The sequence below is a fragment of the Saccopteryx leptura genome, chromosome 4, assembly GCF_036850995.1.
Source record: "Saccopteryx leptura isolate mSacLep1 chromosome 4, mSacLep1_pri_phased_curated, whole genome shotgun sequence".
NCBI classification, from domain to species: Eukaryota; Metazoa; Chordata; class Mammalia; order Chiroptera; family Emballonuridae; genus Saccopteryx; species Saccopteryx leptura.
The window spans coordinates 94,140,926-94,157,126 of record NC_089506.1 but is presented as its reverse complement, the minus strand read 5'-3'; positions in this window follow the sequence as shown (position 1 = coordinate 94,157,126).

The window sequence follows — 16,201 nt, the reverse complement described above, 5'->3', positions numbered from 1 at the left end:
GGCTGCCCCTGAGGGACTCTTTGTTGCTGGGTTTTTACCTTCTTGGCGACAACTGGTCAGGCTCTCAGTGTGCGTATGGCAGCTTCAGCCTGAGCCTTCTCATCCTCAGAAGAGGAGTCGCAAGCACCTGCTCCCACTGACTCAAAGCCAATCCACCGGCATGGATGCTGCTGCTCCTTTGGTGACCGTTTAGGCTCCTGTGGCTGCTGGCTTTTGGCCAGAAGCTGAGACTCGAGCTCTTGAATCCGCAGTTGTTCCTGCCGACTATGCCAGTTGTAAGGCCAGGAGCCGCCATCGTGGCCATTCACATGGAGGTTCCCATTAGATTCGGGCAGACGATAAAGAAATGGCGGAGTCAGAGGACGGGGGGCCATCCTATTTATTGGTGTCTCACCAAGACAGGCAAACCACAAAAGAAGACAAGGGAAAAGCAGAAAACCAGCTCTTCCCATGAAGGGCAAGGGATCAGGGAAGCCCCTGCAATTGTGATAGCAGGAACTGTGTGTCCAAGCTCCTGGTCTGTCCCACTTTATAGTGTAGAAAACCAAAATCCCTTAATCCAATATACAAACAAGGAAGTCTCTGATACAAAGTCACTTATCCAAGGCATAATTGGATTCCTCATGAGAGTGCACCACCCAGATCATACAATCAGTCAAGGGTGAGGGGAAAAGCTTAGTCCTAAAACCAAACCTTAGGCTACAACGACCTGGCCTGCTTATAGCCTGTCCCCCACACCCAATATAAGTCACAAGCGAGCAAACATATATATCATATTTACAAACTTATTTGACCAACAAGTGGCCACTCAATAGTCAATGAGAGACCCTGAACTATAAAAATAGCCTTTATAGCTCTCTACTCTTTAAGTAATTATCCAGATACCCATATGGGCAGCCCCCTCCAAACTCTAAATTTTATTATTGTTGGGCAGATAAAATGTATTATGCTCACTTTGTTAAAGAGGCCATTGCCCAGGTGATATTAATGTGTGTTGAGAATCGTTGTAGCCTGAGGCTTGGTTTTGGGATTAAGCCTTTCCCACCCTTTTTGATGTAGGGCGGTACAATCCAATCATGCCTCAGAGAAGTGACTTTGTATTCGAGACTTCCCTGTTTTGTATATTGGATTAAGAGTTTGGATTGCTACACTATAAAATGGGGACGAAGTGGGAGCTTGGGCTCTTGGTTCCTGAGGTTAGCATGGGAGAGCGGAGAGAGTAGAGCCAGCAGCTAAAGGAGGCCACGTGGAGGAGGCCAGGAGAAGCAGCCAAGATGGCGGAGTGCTGAGTGAGATGCCAGTTTGTGTAGAGTTTGTATCTGGGATAAGGAAGGAGATGGGGAACTGAGGAGAAGAAGGCTGGTGAGCTAGAAACCTTTGATTCTAGGAAACTCGGATAAGTCAGTGGCTTTGTGAGCACTGAGTGTGACTGGGTTTTGGAGCTCAGTGTATGTTTTTACTTGCCCGCCGGGTGCAAGGTAGGATTAAAGGCTATGGCCCATCAGTTTTTGGCTCCGCTGTTTCTTTACCGACTGTCCGAATCCAATGCGAACCTGCATGGGCCGGGCTGCTGTGATAGTGGCCCCGGCCCTGCCTACTGGCTTTACAATTATTAAGTGTATGTATTAATCCTAGCTCATTAGTTTTAATGGGAGGAAATATGGACATGTTGCCTGCAAGTCTTTCTGTTAAAAGGTGAATATTTTTCTGTCACATTAAAAATAGGTGTATATATATGATCAATGTAAGAATCATCCAAACTTGTAAGAATTTTTTATGAGTTTATTAGAGTTAAACTGTTGACAATTACCAGGAAGCAAAATCTCAAAGGACTGAGAAAATGCTCTAGAAAATGGCAGTTTTGCCAATTATTTTATACATCAGAATCGAAGGGAAAGACATAAAGGAGTTACATAAAATTGTGGGTGACAAAGTGGCCATTTCCTGGCCACCTCCTGCACCTGACAAACTCAGAAGGGCCTGCATGGGGGCACTGCAGACTCAGAGACCTAAAGTAACCACCCAGGGTGGTCTGGAATTAAAACTTTCTAACTAAAAGCAGTTCATGGTGGGTACTTGTTGGGCAGATAAAATATATTATGCTCACTTTGTTAAAGATGGCTCTGCCTACGGGGAAGCCCATCACCCAGGTGATAATATTTAGTTTCCCTTCTTGCTTGGGATGGGCGTAATTATATTAATGTGTGTTGGGGGAGTGCTTTCGCACCAAAAGGTTTCAAAAGAGATCATGTTGTTCCTGGGAGGAGGGATTACGTTCTAGGAGGAGAGCAGATAAAGGCCATGTGGAGGAAAGAAGAAGCAGCCAAAATGGCAGAGTGCTGAAGGAGAAGCCAGTTTGTGCAGAGTTTGTGCAGAGAGAAGGAGATGCAGAACAGAGGTGAATAAGGCTGGTGAGCTAGAAATCTTAGATTCTAGGAAACTAGGATAAGTCAGTAGCTTTGTGAGCACTGAATGAGTGGGTTTTGGAGCCCAGTGTGTGTTTTTACTTGCCCGCCGGGTGCTAGCTAGGATTAAAGATAATGGCCCACCAGTTCATGGCTCTGTTGTTTCAATACCGACTGTCTGAATCAAATGCAAACCTGCATGGGCCAGGCAACTGTGATGGTGGCCATGGCTACTGGCTTTACAGTACTCATGTCCTACAATGGTATTTTTCTCTAACTAAGTTCCATGTTTAACTTAATTGAGCATGACTGTTGTCTTTTATTTTATTTTTTTCTTTTGGCTACAATAGCATACCTGATAACATGCTGTTGGTCAAATAAGTTTTTTTTAAATTTTATTTATTCATTTAAAGAGGAGAGAGAAAGGGAGAGAGAGAGAGACAGAGAAGGAGAGAGAGAGAGAGAGAAGGTGGGGAGGAGCTGGAAGCATCAACTCCCATATGTGCCTTGACCAGGCAAGCCCAGGGTTTCGAACCGGTGATCTCAGCATTTCCAGGTTGACGCTTTATCCACTGTGCCACCACAGGTCAGGTGGTCAAATAAGTTTTTAAATATGACATATATGTTTGCTCCTTTGGATGTGGAAGACAGGATGTAAGCTGGCAGTTATTATAGCTTAAGGCTTAGTTTTAAAACTAAGCTTTTGCCCACATCCTTGACTGTTGCATGATAGAGGGTGGTGCACTCTTATGAGGAATCCCATTTATGCTTCAGATAAGTGACTATGTATCAGAGACTTTCTTATTTGTATATTGGATTAAAGGTTTTGATTTCTACACTATAAAATAGGGGGAGACCGGGGGCTCGCTCTCTTGGTTCCTGCTATCAGCATTGCAGGAGGCCTCCCTGATCCCTTGCTTTTCATGGGAAAAGCAGGTTTTCTGCTTTTTTCTTTGATTCTCTGGTGGCTTGCCTGTCTTGGTGGGACACCAATAAACAGAATGGCCCCAAATCCTCCAACTCCGCCATTTCTTTACCGTCTGTCCAAATCCAATGGGAACCTGCATGCGCATGGCCATGATGGTGACTCCTGGCCTTACACATGCCTTTTAAATTTAAGGGTAATTTTTTCCAGCCCCCTCAGGGCAGCCACCCCACCAGAGCAGAAACCAGCAAACTCCCTCATTGTTATAATTATCATGTTATATTTTAACTGCCAACTATTTTATGTCTGCCTATGTGTTGGTCAAATGGGTTTGTAAATATGATATATATGTTTGCTCACTTGTGATTTGTGTTGGGTGTGGGGGACGGGCTGTAGGCCCCAAATCCAAACAGAATGGCCCCAAATCCTCCAACTCCACCATTTCTTTACCATCTGCCCAAATCCAATGGGAACCTGCATGTGAATGGCCATGATGGCAGCTCCTGGCCTTACACTATGTAAAAGAAGTTTGAGCATATACATTTTTACATTCTATCTAATTCCAAAGATTTTCCCCACTTTGCTTTGTTTTGCTTCCCTAATCTATAACCAATGAATTTCATGTTAACCCCCTTATGTCTTCCCCATTTTTTCTGATGTATAAAATAAGTGATGAAACAATCATTTTTTTCTGAGCATTTTCTCAATCCCTTGAGACATTTTTTCCTGGCCATTGTCTACAGTTTGGCTGAAATAAATTTATAAAAATTCTTACAGGTTTGGACGTGTCTTATGCTGACAAAATTCACTGGTGATAGATTAGGGAGGTGGGAGAAAGCAAAGGGGAAAATCTCATATATTATAAGGGTCTAACTGCTTTAACAGGTGATAAATTACCAGCTAAATTTGAGGACATTAGATTATGTGTTATATGTCCTAGTTCATATTCCACCTACAAGAGACCTTTCACACAGCAACTAGTTAGGGAAGCAGAAATAAAATTAGGGCAGCAAAGGATAAATGAGGACCTCTGCAAAAGACAGTGTACTTAGATAGATGTGCTCAATGAGGAGTAGCTTTACTACCCACTTGGAAAAACGTAAAAAAAGTGAAGTTGAACTGAACATACTCCATGGGAAAGCAAAACATAATTCCATATTGTTATAAAGTACCACACCCCAGAGTCTGAAAGGCACTGTACCTCATTCCATCGAGTTCACATAGAGACACCCAGTCCAGATGAATTCTGAAGTGTTTTATTAGAGGAGGAGATTTATCAAATATACCAGCTGCATATGGCTGACAAAGGGCATCAGACGCAAATCGTGCCATCCCAAAAGTAGTTCAAAGGCTGCTTATATACCCTTGCCTTGATCTCTCTCTCTCTCTCTCTCTCTCTCTCTCTCTCTCACACACACACACACACACACACACACAAACACACACACAGGAGGGAGAGCATGACTTCCTGGCATAGGCTGGCAGCATTTGTTTAGGGGATAAATAGAAACATTAAGACTTTCAAGGTAACACAATCAAAGATATTTACAAATCTTTCAGGGTTCCTCTCCCCTCACTAGCCTAGAGGTATTTTACTCTCAAGATTCCAGGAAGGGGGAGGAACTACAGTCAATGAGAGGTGGTATGTAAATTCTGCCTCCTATTGAAAGTGAAGTTTCTAGGTTAACCTTTATTTTGGATTTAAATCTGAATGACCCATTGTTCTTGCAAGCCAGAAATGTCTACATTCTTCTCCTTCCCCTCCCTAAAAGAGGGATGGGACAGGAAAGCCTAATAGGAAAGCCTGACCTTTCCTCCCAGAATATCATTATCAATTTTTAGCTGCTTTGGTACCTTTCAACAATATGAGTCAATATTTTTCTTGTCAAATGCAGGGAAAGCAAGATTTTAAAATTTAAGTGATCATTGAATCTGATATAATTATGAAGCTACCAAGGCTTCCTAGAGAGTCTGAAATATTAAGAGTATACAGACATATCTTGTGTTACTGTGCTTTGGTTTATTGTACTTCACAACTGTTGTGTCTTTTACCAACTGCAGTTAGACCCTCTGTTGCAGGTACAAGGTGTGTGTGCCTAATGCTTCAAAAGAAAGGCAAATAATCAATAAGTCAGAGTTTGATGTAAGGAAAGGTCTACTGATCGAAAAGGTGCCAATCCAACCCAGAAAATGAGAACTCATCCTCAAAATTATCATAAGATAGCCCAAAATTCAGGCATTTTATATTGTTAAGAGAAGGAAAGAGAGAGGATGGGTGTTGGGCAGATAAAATGTATTATGCTCACTTTGTTAAAGATGGCACTGCCCACGTGGAGGCCGTTGCCCAGGTGATATTAATGTTTGTCTCTGTGGGCTGAGGGCAGGCAGGATCCTTGTAGTCAGAGGCTTGGTTTTGGGATTAAGCCTTTCCCACCCTTTTTGATGTGGAGTGATACAATCCCATCATGCCCCAGATAAGTGACTTTGTATTAGAGACTTCCCTATTTTATATATTGGATTAACGGTTTTGATTTCTACACTATGAAATGCGGGCAGAACAGGAGCTTGCTCTCATGGTTCCTGAGATTAGCATTAGAAAGCAGAGAGCAGAGAAAGGCCACGTGGAGGAGGCCAGGAGAAGCAGCCAAGATGGTGGAGTGTTGAGTGAGAAGCCAGTTTGTGCAGAGTTTGTGCAGGGAGAAGGAAGGAGATGGGGAACAGAGGTAAATAAGGTCTGGTGAGCTAGAAACCTTTGATTCTAGGAAACTTGGATAAGTCAGTAGCTTTATGAGCACTGAATGAGTGGGTTTTGGAGACCAGTGTGTGTTTTTACTTGCCCGCCAGGTGCAAACTAGAATTAAAGATGATGGCCCACCAGTTTTTGGCTCCATTGTTTCTTTACCGACTATCAGAATCCAATGCGAACCTTCACAGGCCAGGTGGCTGTGATGGTGGCCGTGGCTACTGGCTTTACAATTGGCATCATCAGCAGGATTCGATACAGATCGGCAAGGAGCTACCACCACCTTTGAGTGGTGGAGCAGAGCACTGGCTACTGTTATGGTTCCCCATGGTTGTCCTTTTGGGGGCCATAGGCTGGCTAACTTTTACAGCCATGTGTGAGGAAACTGAAAGCTCTGTGGAAAAGGCTGCCTGGGACCTGCAACCTGAGCAGGGGAAGGAGCTGTAGGAAGCGCTGGAGGAGGTTTGCGAGATTCACCTAGAAATGGAGCAGCTACTGAAGGAGGAATCACAGGTTCGTGAGTTGCAGATTGCCCTGGACATTGTGGAGAGCCAGCAGTGGCAGGAGTCTGGGGCTGAGGCTGAGGCTGAGGCCGGGTCCAGAGCTGCAAGGTCTGCAGAGCAGAAGGCTGCGGCAGCCCGGGACTTGAGCCCGGCAGCAGGAGCTGATGTTTCCAGTTCCTCTTTGGAAGATCAGGAGAATTGGGCTGAAGTTGCAATCTGCAGTCTCCATAAGATGAGAGCTCAGCTGGAAGGAGCACCTACTATGGCCCTGGTAGGTCTGTGATTTTGGGAAATAGGGCTGGATGCCATCATGCTCTCTGGAGCAGAGATGGAAATGCTGACTGCCATTGCCACGTGCTCCTCTTTGGGACAGTGTAAGACCTGCCAGGATGGCAGGAATGAGGGGGGTGGCTGAGGTTTCATGTGCATGGACTGATTTCCTGGACTTCGATTGGAGTGGGCATTGACTCCTTTGTTGAATGGACTTACGGATTTTGGACAATGTGAAATATCCTGATGGGGGTAGGGGGTGGCTTTGCTGGAAGCACTCCTCTGGTCTGGGACGCTTTTCCCATGGCTAGAAAGAAGGCTGAGGACATTTTGCTCTTTTGGCAAAGTGCTCAGACTCATGAAATGTACCTTTGTAATTGTTGAAACTGTATAATTTGTGCTGTTGTAATTTGTGTAATGTGCCTAAATTCTTTGCACAGGGATGCCAGTGATGTAGATTGTGGGTAGTAAAGTGAGCATAGGCGTAAATTGTTGGGCAGATAAAATGTATTATGCTCACTTTGTTAAAGATGGTACTGCCCACATGGAGGCCATTGCCCAGGTGATATTAATGTTTGTCTCTGTGGGCTGAGGGCAGGCAGGATCCTTGTAGTCGGAGGCTTGGTTTTGGGATTAAGCCTTTCCCACCCTTTTTGATGTGGAGTGGTACAATCCCATCATGCCCCAGATAAGTGACTTTGTATTAGAGACTTCCCTATTTTGTATATTGGATTAAAGGTTTTGATTTCTACACTATAAAATGAGGGCAGAACAGGAGCTTGCTCTCGTGGTTCCTGAAATTAGCATTAGAAAGCAGAGAGCAGAGAAAGGCCACGTGGAAGAGGCCAAGAGAAGCAGCCAAGATGGCGGAGTGTTGAGTGAGAAGCCAGTTTGTGCAGAGTTTGTGCAGGGAGAAGGAAGGAGATGGGGAACTGAGTAGAATAAGTCTGGTGAGCTAGAAACCTTTGATTCTAGGAAACTCGGACAAGTCAGTAGCTTTATGAGCACTGAATGAGTGGGTTTTGGAGCCCAGTGTATGTTTTTACTTGCCCGCCAGGTGCAAGCTAGAATTAAAGATGATGGCCCACCAGTTTTTGGCTCCATTGTTTCTTTACCGACTGTCTGAATCCAATGCGAACCTGCATGGGCCAGGCGGCTGTGATAGTGGCTGTGGCTAATGGCTTTACAATGGGACAAGAGGTGATTGTGAGTCTCAGACAATTAGACAGCAAGGCAGCAACAATGGATCTAAGGAAGAGCACAAAATTTCTCACTCCCTTTGCTCCCAGTCTATCCATTGACCCCAGTTGTCTGAGTCCAGTTTTGGTAACTTGTGTAAATCTTTGATAAACAGTGCATATTTCCCCACCTCCTCAGGAAATGTGCCCTTCTGACAAGGAACTGCTTTTGCAAAAACTCAACCTTCCAGCAGGATTTTTCTAGTTAATCAGCATGTTTACAGCAGAGCTGTTAGCCTGAGGGTTATTAGAGGGAGCAAGCATTTCTCTGTTACAACTCTACCTGCAAAATGATGATGACAGGCTTTATTGTGATACTTTATTAAGGTGGTCTGGAACCAAACCTGCAATATCTCTGAGCTATGTCAATATATGCCTTATTCCCAGTTAATACTACCAGTTTAAATCTTCCTTGCCATGCCCTGGAAGTGTTGCATGAGTTGCTGAAAACACTCCCCTGAGGGCTCACATGTATATACACAAACTACACACTTATATCTGCTTATCCACCCTACTAATTTTCGCCTATGTACCCACACTACAGTGCTTAGTCCTGCTGCTAGAAAACTTTGTTTGTAAATTAATGTAAGCACCTAGGCAGCCCCAAAATAGTCCAACCCACTAGGAAGTACTCTGGTCATAAAAGTTTAATTATCTATCAACCCTAAAAATAAATGCAGGCCCAAAAAGCATGAGACCACCAAGAATCATGAGCAATTGTGCTTGAAGCCTTTCTGCTAATTGTGAGCTGAAAGAACTGCATTATTATCCTCAGAAGTCAAGCAAGTTCCTCACTGATTTTTATCTGGTTTGTTGCAAATTCCTCAAACTTTACAGCAGTATGCCTAGGGAGAGATCAAAATTCCCTTCTGGCCTTACCCTCTCTCTTTTCAAAACTTTTGACCACCAACCTAGGTTAAGTTAGTGCAAAAGTGAAATGTTGGCAAGAATAAGTGATATTGCTAATGGAAATAATTTCTACTCTGGTAGGAATTTTGGAAAAGGGATTGTAGAAAGTAGATACAGTTTTTTTCAAGAATAAGGGAATCAGGAAAAGCTCAGGGAGACAGAATAATTTGGTAATAACTAATTGGAAAATGGATTAAAATGGACGGTTTGGTAAAATCTTGAAGGCGAAACTAATGAATCATATATTTAGAATTTTTTCTTAGGTTAAACTTTCTTTGTCTTTCTGACAGATACTTTTCCTCTGATATTTCTACTAAAATTTCTCTTTTACTCTTTGATGATGGATTAATACATGGTAATCTTATTTTTGGTTAGTTTTGGCTTGTTTCTTTTTGCCCATCATTCATATAGATAGATAGAGGATAGATGGATAGATAGATAGATGATAGATGATAGATAGATAGATAGATAGATAGATAGATAGATAGATAGATAGATAGATAGACAGAACTTTTAAAAAGGCACATGCTTTCTTAATGCCTCCTGATTCTTCTATAGATTTATTTAGGAAAGATACCTACTGTGCAAATTAATAGCTACCATATTTGGTACTCAGGAACATAAGGCTTGATTTGGTTACTACCTACTTTCACTAAGGAAAGAGGATTAGGGAAGAATAACACTTTTACTCTAATCTGGAATACACTCTGAGCTGAGAGATTCTTTTGGGCCCAAGGGAATGATAATACATACTTAATCACAGATATTGAGCCAATAAAACAGCTTATCAAAAGGATAAGCCATGGCCCTGTGTAAATAATATCCTGTGTCAAGAGCCCAATTAGAGGGAATCAAACCAGTTATAAAAGAATTAAAAGTACAAGGGATATAAGATCTCAGGGATGTAAATTTATAATTCATTTCAATAGTTTCTTTAATCCACATAACTTTGTTATGTGAATTTTTAATTGCCCTTGGAACAGTTTACAACATCTGCTGATTCATTCACTTCACATGAATAAATAACAATCTTCAACACTTGTTTATTTCTCTAATCTTATCTTTCTCTGAGAATTATTGTTTAGCAGTTTTAGAGGTCTTCCATTGGAAAGCCCAATGGATTCATCTACCAGAGTCCGGTAAACTTTGTCACCAGGGAAGTGCACCTCTTGGGTGGTATAAAACCAGGATAATCTTTTTTTAGTTTCTAAAGGTGACTTTTAAAAGATAATGGTAATGTATACATAACATCTAGACTTTATCTTGACCAAAAGAACTCCATCTTAGAGACCTATGACTTCTTGCCTCCAGAAAAATTTTGTGGTTGAAATAAACCTAACCACATTCTTAAAAGAAAAATGTTGTACAACAACATTTTTTCCTGAACAACACATCTGTGAAATAGTTGCTTGTCAATTAAATGGTAACTATAATATTTGCACACACATAGGCCATTTGAGCTTTCCCACTGATCATAGAAAACATCTTGTAACCATCTCAGAATCTACCACCATCAGGTGACAATGGGCCACCTCATCTCCCACTTATTACAAGCCCTATATCACCCCAACTCTCCTCTATAAGCCACCCACAAGAATACCTTGGGGAGTTCAATTTGTATTTTCTGGTCAACTCTCTTGTGCACAAAATCTTTGAGTTTTATCTTATCTTCTTGATCATGTATTGAGTGCTCATTTGTATGACAGTGAGACTCAAGAACTGGCAAGTTCTGGTAACAATATCTTTTAATTAAATCTACTAGGATGCCCAACATTAATTGATTGTTTTTAAGAACAGACTTCCAAAACATGCTATTCAAGCCAGTCACAACCTCACTGAAGCAAGTCTTTTTTCTTGGGTTGTACCAAATAAAACTTCAGTTGAATAGTATTCTCTCTTTTTGAAACTAACAAACTACAACATAATGCAAAGCATTATGGAAAAATTAGTAAAAGATATATGTGAAAAGAGTGGTGGGAAGTGGCATTTAAAGATCCACAAACTATATCATACGTGCAACTGTCTTCCATGCTAAAACTAGTATTGTATCTAACATGAAACAGGGTGGAAATTGCTAGAAGTAAAAAAAATCTGAAAAATTCTTTACTAATAATCTTTGAAGAATAACTTTCCTCAGTGTTTTACATAGAAACATTTAATTTGTCAATATCTAAGAAAACTTGTATGATATTTTTAAAAAAGAGAAAGGTCTAATATACTTGTTTTCTAATTAAGAGCATCCACTATTTATTTTTATCCAAATAAAAAGTACTTGCTTTTAATTCCTATTTACTATATATATATAATACATGAATTTTTATCAACTACATTAATGTATCTGAACTAGAATTTGATACATAAAAGAAACATACTTTACTTTATATTTTAAGAATTAAAAATGATTATATATTTTAAATACTCAGAAATGTGCATTATTCATAAGTATATACATTTAGTAACATTGTTGAAAATAATGAAGACTGCATGAATTATAAACATTATGGTATTTAATTATTTTAAATATTTTTGGCTCTGTTTGGCCTTTTTATATGTCACTTGTCATTTAATCCCAGTTTTAACTTATTTGTATATTCTGATATACCTTAAAGTATTAAAGTAAAAGACTTAATTTTATGTTGATGCACATGCAACTCATATATTATAATAATAAAAATAATGCACAGGAAATAAGCATTTCCTGTGAATTTCATAGAGTTGTAAATAGTCACTATAAAATAAAAAGAAAACAGGCAAGTTTGGTCCTTCAGTGAAGTAAAAAACCATTCAATTATCTTAATAGTACTCTTTCCTAATGATATAGCTATTATTTAATTATAAAGTCTTCATGCTTATTTTTAAATTTTATTTATTTTTTTTCTATTTTCTATTGAATTTATTGGGTAGCAGGATAACACTGGTTAACAAAATTTTACAGGTTTCAAGTGTACAATTCTACAACACATAATCTTTACACTGTATTATTGTGTGTTAACCACCCCCAGTCAAGTCTTTGTCTATCACCATTTATTACCCCCTCCCCTGCTAATCACCATTTTGTCTGTATTCCTGACATTTTTGTCTTTTTTTTTTAAATTCTAGAATATGGCTTATATTTCAAAACTGTAAGAGACTATATAAAGAAATTCAAAATTCACTTCTTCCAGATGTAGAATGCATGTCATCCCATTTCCAAATTCCATAACCCCATCATTTTGTCATTCAGTTTGCCACAATAAATTGCCAATCTACTTATATTAAAAAAAATTAGCCCTGGACAGCTCAGTTGATTAGAGTGTCATCCCAATACACAAAGGTTGCTAGTTCAATCCCCAGTCAAGGCACATATAGGAAAATATTGTTATTTCTGTCTGTCTCTCTTTCTCCCTTTCTCTCTCTCTAAAAATCTATCAGTCAATCAATAAACTAAAAGTATAAATAAAACTGTGATTCTAACATTGATCTGTCCATTTAGAAATGAATAACCTACCTGTTCAACTGCAGAATACAGGTGTCTATGTTCCAAAGAGGAGGATTTAATAGTAAACACTGGATAAAACTTGGGAATTTAAACTTGTAACAACAGGTGCTGATAGAGGAGATACTCTGCTACTTTAGAGAATTATCCCTTTCCCTCATGTTATATCAATATATAAATTTTTAAAATTATATCTTGCTTTCAACTATAAAATCTAATTCTCTACAATCACTTGCTAAATCTCATTCAATCAAGAGAAATTTTTATTTAAAAAATGAGAGCCAATTTTAAGTATTTGTGGTTGAAAACTTTTTTTTAATTCTACTTTATTTTTTTTAATTTTATTTATTCATTTTAGAGAGGAGAGAGAAAGGGAGAGAGAGAGAGACAGAGAGGGAGAGAGAGAGAAAGAGAAGGTGGGGAGGAGCTGGAAGCATCAACTCCCATATGTGCCTTGACCAGGCAAGCCCAGGGTTTCGAACCAGCGACCTCAGCATTTCCAGGTTGACGCTTTATCCACTGCGCCACCACAGGTCAGGCCGGTAGAAAACTTCTATTGTTTGTTAATTTGTTTACAAGATAGATGTTTAAGTACAGTTCAATATTAGATACTAGGCAACCTACTATTGCATAAATAGTTATGTAAAGACTTTATTTATAATTAAAATTGACTTTAAAAATTTCTATAAATTATTTTAGTTAACTGTTACATTGAATTGAGCATTGATTCTAGTTAAGGAAGTAAAATACTGTGAAAAGTTTTATTTACTTAATTGCAATATTTAATGGGTTTATAAGTAACTCTGGCTTCATATTATCATCTGATAGGAACATTCAGTAAAATTGCTTTATTTTCTTATTAAAAGAATATGTCTTCTTGAGGTGAGATAATCCTAGAGCAAAAGGAGAAAAAGGTTTCATAAATAGCAGAACATTCTTATATATTTATATATACAAATATAAATTCTGTCATGTTAAAATTTTATTCATTGTTCAAAATATATTCATACTATTTTCAAATAGCACAAATGAAAACATTTAAAAATAGTACCTAGACACAATAATATAAGTTGCATATTTTATTTAAATTTGATTTAAGTTATAAATTATTCAAGAAATTAAAAAAAAATCCCTCACACATAAGTGGGATATAAAATTGAGACTCATGGACATAGATAAAAGTGAAGTGGTTACCAGCCTGACCAGTGGTGGTACAGTGAATAGAGCATCAAAATGGGACACTGAGGTCACAGGTTTAAATCCCCGAGGTTGCCGGCTGGATGGGGTTGTAGGTTTGAGCGTGGGTCACCGATATGACCCCATGGTCACAGGCTTGAGCCCAACAGTTGCTGGCTTGAGCAAGGGGTTACTGGCTCAGATAGAGCCCCAAGACAATGCACATATGAGAAGCAATCAATAAACAACTAAAGTGACACAACTATGAGACATTTCTCATTTCTCTCCCTCTTTCTTGCAAAAAAGAAAAAAAAAATAATGGAATGGTTACCAAGGGAGGGGAGTAAAGAGGGACCAATATATGCTGACAGAAAATGATTTGACTATGGTGGGCACACAATGCAATCAACAGTTCAATTGCTATGGAAATATTTACCTGAAACTTATGTACTCTTACTGATCAATGTTACCACATGAAATTAATTTCTAAATAAATTTTAAGTAAATCCTTTAGACCTGTTTTATAAATGGGTCCAATGAATCCTTAGTTCATACAAAATAAATTCTAAACTTCTTACTAAGACTTACTAAAGTTCTATATGATCTGAACTTCTCTTTCTCCAAACTAAAGTACATGCCAAACCTTCTTATCTCATTAATTTCTCTCTCTCTCTCTCTCTCTCTCTCTCTCTTTCTCTCTGAATGGGGTAGGTTGTGTGAGGCACAACTTGAGATTAACTTTGTATTTTATAATATGTAACTGATATCTTGTTATACTTTAGCTAACATTAGAAGTCCAGAAACTTCACTAATGTAATGGCATCTAATTTTTTTTCCCTTTTTTTTAGAGTGGAGGGGAAGCAGAGAGACAGACTCTTCCATGCACCCCTACCAAGATCTATCCTGAAAGCCGCTTACCAGGGATGTTTTGCCCATCTAAGGATATTTGGCAACAAAGCTATTTTTAGTGCCTGAAGCAGAACCATCCTCAGTGTGTGGGGCCAACTAGCTGGAGCCAATGTAGCCATGGCAGTGAGAGAGGAAGAGAAAGAGAGAGAAAGAGTAGAGGGGTGGAGAAGCAGATGGTCGCTTCTCCTGTGTGCCCTGACTGGGAATCAAATCCTGGACATCTACATGCTGGATGATGCTCTACACTTAACCAACCAGCCAGAACCTTAAACAAATCCTGAGATGAAATACTAGTTTTTTGGTGCTTTTGTCCTTGGGAGCAGGATGGTGCTGGTTTGGCTATTGTTAGAAAAATAAATGGCAAAGGATTAAACTGCTGATTCTGAAACTAATTGCCATTGCCAGGTTGAAAGATAAGTATCTATGGAAGATGCTAATAGAAATTTAAATGAACAGACAGCCAATAGAAAAATAGAGAACCTTTACCCTTAGCCAGTGAATCCTTTCTAAGGACTCCTTCTACAGATTCTGACTACAAAGTAACACATGTTTTGCAGTGTCCTAGTACAGCATCATAAAAGAAGGTATTAAAAAATGGATTTGTAGAACAACTAAGGTGCTGCCGCTATGAGTTGATGCTTCTCATCTCTCCCTTCCTGTCTCTGTATGGCTGTCTGTCTTTCTCTGTTAAAAAGAAAAAAAAAAGGAAAAGGAAAGAAAAGAGAAGAAAAGAAAAGAGAAAAATGGTTTTGTAGCTTAGAGACAATACATTAATATCTGGTATATTGTGCTGCTGAAAATATTGGGCACAGACTGAGTTTGTGTCAGGTATAATATATAACGTCTTTAAGAGCAGTAATTTCAAAATTCCCCTTGATAATTAGATTAAACTATTATGTAGATATTTTTCAGGTATTCCATATAAATGGCAAAAATTACCTTAATGGACATATTAAATCTAAAATGTTATTAACATTTCAGCATCTTTTCATATTTCTATATAATAAATATTCTATGTGCAAAAAATGTAGCTTTCTTTTCCATGATTTAATTTATGCCACCTTACTTAGAATCAGTTGACATGGCAAAAACTATGATCTTAATAAATACTGGCATTCAGCTACCACTGAATATTTGTGACACCTTTCTATGTTTTGTCCTCCATGACCAAATATTTACTATAGAGACATCTGTTGTCCTTCTCCACATGGCACCTTCAGATCTGGACATCATTTATGACTTCATTTCAATAGGAGACAAGAAGATCTAAGGATTTACCTTCATAAATGCAATCTGCAGCCACTCCTCTCTTGGATTGATTGCATCCAGAGGTGTTGGTTGAAGCCTGGCTCTAATATTCCTCTTCTCTACAACTCACAGAAATCTCTCTTTGCCCCATCCCATCCAATGAGACTTCATTTTAGGACAAATTTCTTCTTTTCAACTTGGATCTTCAAGACATTCCACCTCTTGTTACAATAATCTTTTTTTTTTTTTCAACTTTCAACCACTCAATAGGCTGCATGTATGTTTCAATATATAAATATTTATTTTTACAAAAAGATGCCATAAATACATACTTTTGGCTTTATATATATTTTGCTTTCTCTCCTACATGTGTGCTTTGAACAATGAAACCCTGCTTTCA